This window comes from Ceratotherium simum, chromosome 2, assembly GCF_057802395.1.
Source record: "Ceratotherium simum simum isolate JZ-2026a chromosome 2, ASM5780239v1, whole genome shotgun sequence".
NCBI classification, from domain to species: domain Eukaryota; kingdom Metazoa; phylum Chordata; class Mammalia; order Perissodactyla; family Rhinocerotidae; genus Ceratotherium; species Ceratotherium simum.
In genome coordinates, this window is record NC_141901.1 from 56,268,588 (window position 1) to 56,279,319 (window position 10,732).

A 10,732-nucleotide genomic window follows, 5' to 3' on the forward strand; every position below is an offset into this window, starting at 1 on the left:
TTAGTTTGTTCTTTTCCTAGTTCGTTGAGGTGTAATATTAGGTTGTTTATTTGACATCTTATTTATTTATTTTTGTTTGGTGAGGAAGATTAGCCCTGAGCTAACATCTGTTGCCAATCCTCCTCTTTTTTCTGAGGAAGATTGGCCCTGGGCTAACATCCATGCCCATCTTCCTCTACTTTATATGTGGGATGCCACCACAGCATGGCTTGATAAGCATGGTGGTGCAGAGGTCCACACCCGGGATCCGAACCTGCAAACCCTGGGTCCCTGAAGTGGAGCACATGAACTTAACCACTACACCACTGGCCTGGCCCCTTGATATCTTATTTTTAATTTAGGCATTTATGACTATAAAATTCCCTCTTAGTACTGCTTTTACTGCATCCCATAAGTTTTGGCATGTTATGTTTTAATTTTCACTTGTCTCAAGATATTTTCTAGTTTTGCTTTTGATTTCTTCTTTGACCCAGTAGTTGTTCACACATATGTTGTTTGATTTCTCTGTATTTGTGAATTTAAAAATTTCCCTTTTGTTTATTGACTTCCAGTTTCATTACACTTCTAGTTTCATTACATTCATTCATGGTCAGAAAAGATACTTGAGGTGACTTTGATCTTAAATTTGTTAAGACTTGTTTTGTGACCTAGCATGTGATCTATCCTAGAGAATATTCTATGTACATTTGAGAAGTATGCATATTCTATTGCTATTGGGTGGAATGTTCTGTATATGTCTGTCAAGTCCATATGGTTTATAATGTAGTTCAATGCTGCTATTTCCTTATCAATTTTCTGTCTGCATGATCTGTCCATTATTGTAAGAGGGATACTGAAATCTGCTATTATTGCATGGCCATCTATTTCTCCTTCAGATCTGTCAATATTTGCTTTATATATTTAGGTGCTCTGTTGTTGGGTGCATATCTATTTATAATTGTTATATCTTCCTGTTGAATTCACCTTTCTGTCATTATGTATTGATCTTCTTTGACTCTTGTGACAGTTTTTGACTTAAAGTCTATTTTGTCTGATATAAGTATAGCCACCCCTGCTCTCTTTTGGTTACCATTTGCATACAATATCTTTCTCCATCCATTCACTTTCAGCCTATGTGTGTCCTTAAATCTAAAGTGGGTCTCTTCTAGACAACATATAGCTGACTCTTATTTTTTTAATTTATCTAGCCACTCTGACTTTTGTTTGATGATTTTAATAAATTTACATTTAAAGTAATTATTGACAAAGAAGGACTTACTGTTGCCATTTTGTTATTTATTATCTGCCTACTTTGTAGTTCTTTTGTTCCTTCCTCCTCTCTTGCTGTCTTCTTTATGGTTTAATGATTTTTCTGTAGTAATATACTTTGATGCTTTTCTCTTTATCTTTTTTGTAGCTACTCTAGGTTTTTTTTCTTTGTTACCATGAGGCTTTCATAAATCTTCTTATAACAGTCTATTTTGAGCTGATAACAACTTAACTTCAATCATATATGAAAACTCTCCACTTTAACTCCCTTCACACTTTAAGTTATTGATGTCAGAATTTACTTCATTTTATATTGTGTATCCATTAACTAATTTTTGTAGTTATAATTATTCTTAATATTTTTGTTTTTTAACTTTTATACTATGGTAAAAGCGATTTAGGGGGCTGGCCCAGTGGCGTAGCAGTTAAGTGCACGTACTCCACTTCAGTGGCCCAGGGTTGCAGGTTCAGATCCCAGCATGGACTGACGCACCACTTGTCAAGCCATGCTGTGGTGGAATCCCATATAAAGTAGAGGAAGATGGGCACAGATGTTATCCCAGGGCCAATCTTCCTCAGCAAAAAGAGGAGGATTGGCAACAGACGTTAGCTCAGGGCTACTCTTCCTCACCAAAAAAAAAAAAAAGTGATTTGTGCAAAACTGTTACAGTGTTACATAATTCTGTATTTGTATATACAGTCATGCATCACATAACAACATTTCAGTTAGTGATAGACCACATATATGAGGGTGGTCCCATAAGATTAGTATATACAGCCTAGGTGTGTAGTAGGCTATACCATCTAGGTTTGTGTATGTACAGTCTATGACATTTGCACGATGACAAAATTGCCTAAAGGTGCATTTCTCAGAATGTATCCCCATCAGTAAGTGATGCATGACTGTGTATTTACTTTTACCTGTGAAGTTTTTCCTTTCATATGCTTTCATATTGCTGTTTAGTGTCCTTTCATTTCAACATGAAGAAGTCTCTTTAGCACTTCTTGTGAGGCAGATGTAGTGGTGACAAATTTTCTCAGTTTTTATTTGTCTGGGAAAGTCTTTATCTCTCCTTCATTTTTGAAGGAAAGTTTTGCCAGGTGTAGTATTCTTGTTTAGCAGGGTTTTTTCTTTCAGCACTTTGAATATATTGTCCCACTTTCTCCTGGCTGCAAGGTTTCTGCTGAGAAATCTGCTGATAGTCTTCTGGGGATTCTCTTGTATCTGATGAGTCATTTTCTTCTTGCTGCTTTCAAAATTCTCTCTTTTTGACTTTGGATAATTTAGTTATAATGTGCTCTCTGACTGGGCATTTTCATATGACCTGTCTTGAGCTCTCTAATTCTTTCTTCTGCTTGATCAAGTCTTCTGTTGTACTTCAGTATTAAATTTTTCAGTTCAGTCATTGTGTTCTTCAACTCTAGAATTTCTGTTTGTTTGTTTTTAAGGATTTCTATCTCTTTGTTGAACTTCTTATTTTGCTCATGTATATTTTCCTGATTTCATTTAGTTGTCTATCTGTTTTCTCTTATAGCTCACTGGGCTTCTTTAAGACAAGTATTTTGAACTCTTTGTCAGACAGTTTGTATATCTCCATTTCTTTAGGGTTGGTTATTGGAGCTTTATTTTTTTGCTTTGGTGGTGTCATGTTTCCCTGATTCTTCATGATCCTTGTAGCTTTGTATTGGTATCTGCACATTTGAAGAAGCAGTCACCTCTTCCAGTCTTTGCACAGTGGCTCTGGCAGGGAAAGTCTTTCATCAATCAGCCCAGCCAGAGATTCTGGGCAGACTGACTGGCAGGGTCACAGGCAGGTCTGCTGCTAGAACCTGTGGGAGTGGGCATGGCACCAGGGTTCACTGGAGTGGACCTTGAGCCTGGGTCCACAGTGGCCAGCTTAGCACTGGAATCCACTGGGGGAGACCTCATGCCAGTGTCTGCGGCAGAGTCAGATGCTCACTTCATTCTCTTCCCCCACAGGAGAGCTCCTGGCCTGAGGGGATCTCTCTTGGCACTGTGCAGGCTTGGGGGAGAGGTAACACAGGTAAAGTGAAACTGTCCTTCTTACACTTCTGAATGCATCTTTTCTAATTTCTATGCTCCATCCAGGTTCTTTAATCTCTCACCTTGATTCTGGAGCTCTTATGAAGGTATTTTCATAGGTGAGTGGTTGTCAAATTGGTGTTTCTATGGGGGAATGAGAACTGGAACCTCCTATTATGCCATCTTGCTGACTCAGTCATGTTTTTTAACATTTAGCATGGAACTTGCTCCATCAAAAGTTCATTCCTGGGGCCAGCCCAGTGGTGCAAGCGGTTAAGTGTGTGCGCTCCGCTGCGGCAGCCCAGGGTTCACCAGTTCGGATCCTGGGCACGCACCGATGCACAGCTTGGCAAGCCATGCTGTGGCGGCGTCCCATGTAAAGTGGAGGAAGATGGGCACAGATGTTAGCCCAGGGCCAGTATTCCTCAGCAAAAAAAGAGGAGGATTGGCAGATGTTAGCACAGGGCTGATCTTCCTCACAAAAAATAAAAAAGAAGTTCATTCTTACCTACTCTGACTCTCAAGGGCTCCAGGAGCCTACAGTACCTGAGTCAGTATGAAAATCACTCCACTCAGCCCACTGAGAAGGAACCAAGTAAATGATGTGGAAAGCTTTAATTTTCTTCAGGTTTCTTCAGTGAGGTGCACAAAATATACCTCAGGTTAATATTAATATTATGCATAATACTGATGTTATGCACACAAATGTGTTCATTCTCCTTGCAAATTAAAATGAGACTTAGGAAAGCATTTTTGTTTGTTTGTTCATCTATTGGTTTAGGAGAAAGCTAATACAGAGATTTGAAGATATATATAGAAAATCAATGGGTTTGTTTTTGGGGTGTATACAGAGCTTTGTACTTTTCGAAACTAGAGTAGGTCAATAGTTTCCAAATAGCGGTTATTGGAACAGTGCCGAACTAGCTGCAGTCCGAGTTAGGTACCCTGGGATAAGATAAAGGTTGAGTTGATTCTAAGATAATCACATTTTCTGAGTTAGATTTTGGTAAAATAAGGGGCTTACTATAAAACTCAGAATTAGATTTCAATAGTTTCAGTGGGAATTATCTTCTAGGACCTTTTCAGTTGCTTATAATTAGTTGAATAAACTAGATGAGATCTAATGGAAATTATCTAGTACTTATGAAAGATTTTCTATCACAGGGCAACCAAGGTATGAAAAATAACTAACAATGTCATCATTGAATATTGGTGCCTCCATGTTTCCCAGGCTAAAGTCCACACCCAACATAATGTTTGAATTTGCAGCTTTTAGCAACCAATTTTATTAGGGTTCTTGACTTGTAAATAGTAAGAAATGGAAGTGCTCCAAGGATTATCCTCTCCGGCAACTTTTATACTGAGCTCTGTGGAGTCTGGCGTTCCCTGGATCCCCACCAAAGGTAGCCTCGTGAGAAGAGATGGTTCCAGGCATCCACACCAGCTTCAACCAGAGCAGTTTCATTTTATGTTTGTACGCATGGAGCTTCTCTAAACTTTCACTTGAAGAAAATCTTCTGAAACATTAAAAACAACAACAAGAGCTTTGAAAATTACTTGTCAACTTTAATTTCCTCATTTTAGAGAAGAGAAAAATCACGGCCCAGAAATGTTTAATTACATGTCCAAGATCCCACATCTAGTGAGAAACGGACCTGAAATTAAACCCCAGCCTCCTAACTTCAATTTGGTATTCTCTGGTATTTCCATAAGATCTCACCACTTAATCTAGTTTATTTGACTAATAACTTACTCATTTTGAACCGAGGTCTTTCCATCTTATCATAGTATTTCCTGCCCTGCTGTAAAAGGTAACCCTAGGATTTCACGAGTGTGCCTATGAATTGTATACTGGCTTGCATTTCTTTGCAGATGTCCATCTCAGTATTTTAATCAGATGACCAGGCCCACTGATAGTGTCCTAAAGAAAGTAATTAAGGATTTATCTCCTCTTTCCTGACATTGTGCCTTCTTATGTTGGTAGAAGAAGAGACGTATCTTTTTTCTCCCTTCGTTTTAATTCTGGAAAATGATAAACATATCTCCAAGACTAAAAGGGAAGCTTAGTCAATCGTATTTTGGTTTTCATTATCAAGGTCATGACAATTGCTTGCAGACTTTCTTCTTAAACAAGTCTCCTTCCAGGTCCAAGCTGCGGATTCTGTCCCAAGCAAGGTCTTCTGCTCCATTGTTACATTGTCTACTCTTACTCAAAGCCTAAATTGGAGACATTCCTTACGAGACTCATGCTTTGTCCCAATCACAAGAGACTTAGTATGTTCTAAATTCAAAGTTCCACTATGGAGAAGGAAGAGAATATGGATGGAGGGGTTGGGGCCTGGGGAGGGAGTAAGGCTTTCAATCACTCAGGATCCTACCAGTCCAGCAAACTTGATGGAAAGTCTACCCTTTGCTAGGAGCTTATAGGGGATGCATTTGATCTGCTTCAAGGAACTTGTCCTCTGCTTAGGGAGGCAAATATAATACTAATATAATAATTATAATATTAAATATAATAATATTTATATAATATAATTTAATAATTTAAATTAAATTTAAATTTAAATTATATAATATAATTTAATATATTTAATAATATAAATACACTAAACCTAATACTACAGGGAATGAAGTGTATGCTAAATAGAGCATCAACCTTTAAAATGTATAAAAAAGAATCAATTCAAAATATATTAATGGAGTGTTTACTCTCTGTCAGCTGATTTATAAACACAAATATGATTTGGTCCCAGCTTCCTAATAGCTTATGTCCTTAGTGGTGGAGACAAACGCATAAACAAATTGTTCCTTTTTACTCAACACTGGAAATTTGGAAAAAAAAAAGTTATAATTATAGCAAACGTACATTGCACCAAAACCCGAAAGAATATGAAAGTATGTAAAGCAGAAAATGAAAGTACCTACTCATTCTCTGAAGAAACCAGTATTAACGGTTTAGTATATATTATTCCCAACTGTCTTCTCTCTCTCTCACTCTGTGTCTACACACACACACACACACACACACACTCAACAATTTATGATAAAGCATCCTGACATGTCATCAATCTAGATATGTCTATTTATATGCCCTTTTCAGTGGCTACAATCCCCATTGAAGGGTATTTTAATTGTTTCTAAATTTCTCAGTTACAGACAATACTGCAATGAGATGAATTTGTATAAAGGAGCATGCATTTACTATTTCTGTACTACTCTTCACAATGTGTGTCATACTCCCTCCAACAGTATATGGAGTGTGCCTATTCCATTCTAACAAATAATAGGTATTATCAGTCTTTTATATATTTGATATTAAATGATGATGCCTTCTTATTTTAATTTACATTAAAATTAAAGGTTGAGCAATTATTTTTTCATCTATTTATTGGCCAATACTATTTCTTCTCTGAGTTGCCTGCACATTCCCATTGGATTGTCCATCTTTTTGGTATTGCTTTTTAGGAGTTCTCTCTGTATTATATAAATTAATCTTTTCTCTCTCACAGTTATTTTAATTTTTTTCCCCATCAGACTATGTCTATATTGTCTTTGTGGAATTAAAAAAAACTTTTATGGAATCTGATCTGTCAATCTTAATTTATAGCTTCTGCATCTAACCCGGGAAAGAGGACATAGGTGAGAGCTATGTAAGATGCAGGATGAAGGAGCAGAGAATTAAATACAAACAGCCCAGCAGTCCAAATGGAACGGAGGGCTGTGGCAAATGGAAGGACTGTAGTGCCCTGGTAGGGATTAGGCTGGCTTCCTCCAGAGGGTGAACTTTCAGATAGGAACGCAAAGAGGGTCTGGGCATCGCCAGGGTGCAGAAGAAGAGCCGGAAACATACACTGCAGCCAGACGTCAGTGCAGTCTCAGGGGTGGGCACTGGTATCCCTGTGGCAGACATGGGAACAATTACGACTGGTGAGAGTTTAGGAACATCCTGGGAACTGAGTTGCCAGACAGGTGAGAGTGTGAGGATGTCCACCTCTTGGTTTATAAGGCCAGCCCAGGGTCACCTTGATTTACAAGGGCCTAGGAATGCAAGATCTAGCTCTGTTACAAACCCCAGGGAAGACCTGAATCCCTAAAGGTGGGAAAAACTGTACTTACTAACCCAAGATTTGGTCAGAAATACACTTCAGGGATTTGCTTGAGGAGGAAATTCAGAACTCAGTTTTGCCACAGGAGAAAATAAAAAGGAAAGATTGCTTTTTTACTAATCAGTGAGGAAACTGAGGCACTGCCGCCGGTCCAGACAGAATCCTGGGGCCAGACCCACGCAGTGCTTCTGAAGCACCCCCAGCCTGGACTTGGTGTGGAGAGCCTTCGCAGCCGGAGGCCGGGGAAGTCGCGCCCTCTAGTGGTGGTTATAGGCAGCTCCACACCTGGTAGGCGATAGGCTTGTGCTCTGGGAAGGTGCTGTGTCCCCCAACCTCTCAGTCTCTTGGGATAGATATTGTCTCAGAAAAGTTGGGAGGATGATAAGGGAGAGAGGAAGGAGTTCATGACCGGCCTCACGTTCTCCAAAAAAAAGAGGAGGAAGCAGAGGGAGAACTCCCGGGCAGGTCGAAGGGGAAAATGCAGAAAAAGTAGGAAGCAATGTTCTGTTCTAAATATGGAAAAATGGATTTTTCTTGTTTGCCCCAACACGCAGGCATTCCAGAGGCTTGGCACCTCCCCACCTTGCTTTCTGGGGCCTGGTTCAGGCCTAAACTTGGTGTTGATGTGCCTCAAGACAGAGGGAGACACCAGGCTCTTTCTGCATATGTCAGCCTGAGGACACATGGGATGGTGCTAAGAGAGGCCTATCTATGAGGCAGGACCCTGGGAGGGAGGTTAAATGAGGCCAAGAGTCCATCAGGAAAAGAGAAGAGAGAGCAGATTAGAAGAGAAGTATTTCTCGGGTGGGGTGAGGCACCCAGAGAGCCTGAATAGAAAGACCCAGCACAAAAAAGAACTAAGGCAGAAGAAAACAAACTGAAGGAGACATTCAAATATCCACCTTGTCTGAGGACCTATTTTGCATGAAAAATTACTATCAAACCTGGACTAAAAATCTTGTGTACATTCTTCTGGGCTTTGTGTGAGAGACTGGACTACAGTAGTTTAATCATGGACTGTAACCCTTCTCCCTTCCAGTAGAATGTGAGGTCAAGACTATTTCTTGATCCCCATCATATCTTCAGGACTTGTGCTTCAAACAAAATAGGATCTCAGTAAGCCACTGTTAAATAAACAAGTGTAAGAATAAATGAAGAGGTTATTCATCTGTGTCCCTCCAGCCAGCCCTTGTACACAGTAGGTCCATTGTTAGTAGTTCATTGTTGATAAATAGATGAATGAATGAGCAACCTCTTGGGAGCCCAGATTTGGTGGTTGCTAGGCTGGTAATAAGCTGAAAGATGTTGCATAAAAGTCTTGCTTGGGTTGAACCACAGGTGAGAACATTGCTCAAATGCAGGATGTGGGCTGACAGCTTCTCACCCTCCTATTTTCGAGGTTGGGGATTGGACACTAAAAGTGCCTCTGATTTGCTAGTGGGGCCTGTGCAGGGGCTGCCACATCTGCAGAATTGAGAGTTGGGGGAGGAAGGAGGACAAGGTAGATGTAAGCACCAGCCACAGATGAAAAGGAAGCCATTGTCAGGGGCTTATGCTGTAGAAGAGGGGGCCAGAATCCTGGAGGGGCCTGAGATATATCATCTACCCATGGACCTGCCCCAACTCTTCACAGACGGAGGCTGGGGAAGGTCTCTATAGAAGGATAATTCTTCCTTCCCTGTGGGATTGTTTGTGGGGATTAAATGTGATCATGCATGTGAAGCACTTAACGTAGTGCCTGGATCAGAATGTACACTCAATAAATATCTAATATTATTTTCTAATAGTTTCTGGATGTTCATTTCAATTTTCTGTCACATTTGTAAAGAAGGGAGGTGGAGAGTTGTGAGGAGCCAAAACCTGTGGTGTCAGGGTAACCTTCCCGTGGAGTCATCACCCACTGCCTGACTGAATGTAGCTGCCAAAGCCCAGTGGGACTTCCTTACGTCACAATTAAGGTTCTCCAGAAACAGATGTGGTGTCAGAGCTTGGGCACAAGTCGTTCATCAGGAATTATCACCTGTGAAAGGAAGGGAGAGGGGGCAGGACTGGGCAGGGAGAGACTCTGAGTGATGATGCAGCCATGAGGAAGCTCCGACCACAGGCCAGGAGCTCCAGAACGAGTGGTGTCCATCAGAGTTGTCCTGCTTCAGACTAAAAGGCCTGGCCCTTTATTTTCCCACCTCATTTAGTCCCCAGATGGGGGCTACCCTGGTAAGGCATGACCTTGGGAAATGGGGATATCTTCATCTGAGACAGACCCTGAGAAAACCAGCAGTAGGGGGCTGTCTGCCAACGCACCCTGCAGCTGGGCAGCAAGTCCCTAGAATGAGTGCTCCTGGAGAAAAAAAGCCTTTCATTTGTGACCCTCAGCCCCTCAGCCCCTCGTGGCCTGACACACAGAGGCAGATGTACATTATTCTAACTATTTTTTGATGAATCCCATTTTTTTAAGTGTTGCTGTTCACAACGCAATTTCACAGACATGGTCTCATCCTGTTGCGTGGGTGCGAGGGGGCTTTGGGGCAAAGCTGAAGCAGACGTCAAAGTGAGAAGAATCAGAAAGCCCATCCCACTGGTTCATGATGGAGTGAGTGGGTCTCAGTCCTTCTAAATGATCTGATATACTTGGGCCTGAAAGACCTTTCCCAGCTAGCATGAAAGAGGGTATCGGGGAGATATTGGAGGGGAACTGGATGAAGAAGTCATTATTCCAAGTGTTAGAAGGCAGGAACTGAGGGGGAGGGAGCGCTCAGAGGAGCTAAGCTGGGGAAAAAAATGATATGGCTTGAGCATAAAGAACAGCCTGAGAATGCAAAGCACCTAGACGCTACTCCAGTTCCAACAATAGCTTTGTCATAGGCAAATTATCTCCTCATTCCGAGTTTCAGTTCCCCTACCACATGCCGATGTACTCACACTCAACTTCATATCCTCATAACAAGCATGGAGGCTGAAACGCACTACACATTTAGGAAGCGTTTGTGGCCACTGCCAGTTATGACTGAGTAACCTTCATGCCATAAACTAGAAAACTAGATTAAATACCTGAAACCATTGTTTTCAGACAGTAGGCAACATGTGGTGCAGGACTGTGAACCTGGAGACAAGGAAAACAAATGAGGTGAACCCTATCGCTACCCAGATTCCTGCTTTGGGACAATTTCCAGACTGCAATACAAGGAAAGGAGATCTGTGAAGAGCATGGTGGTCTCATTGAGCTGAGGAGAAATCGGAAGGGGCTGAGATGCACTAGAATACCAGAGATAAGGGAGCAATACAGAAAAAGAGCTCCAGAAATCTGCATGGGATTCCCTTGCATCTTTGGCTGAAT